The 2,020-nt window shown below is 47.7% G+C and overlaps 1 protein-coding gene across 1 annotated transcript in view; it reads left to right on the top strand.

Annotated features, from left to right (window-relative positions):
• The window catches only part of LOC102488710 (dnaJ homolog subfamily B member 3-like), a 9,465-nt gene that overhangs the window by 1,095 nt on the left and 6,350 nt on the right, over nt 1–2,020 (top strand). The gene's annotated exons all lie outside the window — the stretch shown is intronic.

Genomic DNA, 2,020 nt, shown 5'->3' with positions numbered 1-2,020 from the left:
CAACACTTCATCCACAGACCTCCTGGCCGCCCATGCTTGGGGATGAGCTTGGAGCATCACAGAGAAACTGCTAACCTCAAAGCTTCGGTGTCCTGTGGGACATCGTGACCAGCCCCCTCTCAATCTCGTGTTAGAGTAGGTACAGAGTTCCCTTTCCCTGGACCACCATCCTTCCTCAAGATCATGATGACTACATGTGTTTTTACACATACACACATGCACAGACATGCACTCCTATGGGCCTTCTCACCCCCACATGCTCTTCATTCTTTAGGACCAAAATTCATGGTGGGCAGGATGCAGGTAGCTATACTTTGTTCTTTTTGGTGTCCTTATCAGCAATTCCAGAGTTCATGGTTCAACGTAAATTTCAAGGATAATAATTCTTCCAAAGCCCCAATGCCGTGAGAATCTTGTCGATAACTCGGAGCAAAGGGTCTGTAAGCACACAGTCACCTCTGTGATGGTTTTATGACTCTCCTACATCACGCAGAGCCTCAGAGCTTTTTTTATTTTTTTAAGAGAAATTATTGCTAAAGGGCGTGTGTGCTTGCTGGAGAGACAGAGAGACAGAGAGAAGAAATCACCTCCCAAGAGAGGTGGCCATGCCGCAATCTCTCAACTCCATTTTCTTCTCAGGATTTTGAGCAAACACGCACATTCTACTGGTGTGAGTTTTAAGCTGCCGGATTCGGGACTCAAACCAAGGTAGACTATGTGGGAGTTCAGCAATGTAATTATTATACCATCTGCTGGTATCAAGCCTCAGGGTTTTCTTTTTTTCTTTTTCTTTTCTTTTCTTTCTTTCTTTCTTTTTTTTTTTTTTTTTTTTTTTGAGAGGTTTTCGCTATAGGGCGTGTGTGCTCACCAGACAGACAGAGACATAGAGACAGAAAGCGAGAAATAACCCCTCCGGGGGGATGGTCACTCCACAATCCCTTCTCTTCCATTCTCCTCTCGGGATCTTGGGCACGCACGAACACGCGCCTGGCGTGAGTTTTAAGCCACCAGGTCAGGGACGCGAACCACAGTTGACTATGTGGGAATCCAGCGACATAGCCATTACGCTAACTGCTAGTTCCCAAGCCTCAGAGTTTTTGGGGTGGCTGTGTACCATCTCTGCCCCTTACCAGGGAGTGTTGTTTACTTCAGAACAAGTTTCCCATATCCAAGATGCTTGGGACTACACGTGTCGAGTTTCATGTTTTCTGTATTTGGGGAGATCTACCTGCACAAAATGAGATCTCTTGGGGATGGAACCCAAGTCTAAACAGGAAATTCACTTCTATTTCATGTTTACCTTATACAGCCCGAAGGGAATTTTCTATACTATTATATAAGACTGGTTACATCAGATCAGATATGAAATTTTCCACGTGTGCCATCATGGCAATACTCAAAAAGCACTTTTTTCAGATTGTGGAGCATTTTCATTTTGGTGTTCGGGATTAGGGGTTCTCCACCTGCAGTCTGAGTGACAGGCAGTCCACACTCCCTGTAAGGATTAGGGCTGAGGACCAGCACCAAGCACCAAGTAAGCCTCCTGCCCTGGAACCTGAGAAGATGCAACACCACGTACCCATTACTCACTCCCTCACTTACCAAATATTCACAGAACACGTGAGTCCTGCTGTGTGCCAGGCACTATGCCAGCAGCTGGGCCCAGGAAACCAAGTGAGGAATGGTCCCTGCCTAGAAGGAGGGCTCCAGTGGGCAAAGACCAACCCAAACCAGGCAGTTCCAGGGCAGGACAGTGGTGCTCTGATGGCCGAGGAAACACATGAGGCAGTGACGTGGTCTTGCGTTGGGGTCTGCTGAAAACTGGGGTTCCACAAAGCACTCCCGAAACCCATTAGGAGGTGCTTTCCTTTTCAGCTGAAGCCAGAGTCGGTGTCTACACCACTCGCACCCTCTTAGCTCCTTTGATGGGATCAAACCAGAGGAGCAGCATGAACACTCCCCTTGCCACTTGCAACGCATCTACGGGGTCTCAGGAAACAAAGCCAACTTCCTGACTCTC

This window comes from Tupaia chinensis, unplaced genomic scaffold (assembly GCF_000334495.1).
Source record: "Tupaia chinensis unplaced genomic scaffold, TupChi_1.0 Scaffold149383_1, whole genome shotgun sequence".
NCBI classification, from domain to species: Eukaryota; Metazoa; Chordata; class Mammalia; order Scandentia; family Tupaiidae; genus Tupaia; species Tupaia belangeri.
Note: the sequence above shows the minus strand (reverse complement) of the source record. Positions and strands in the feature narration are given on the sequence as shown.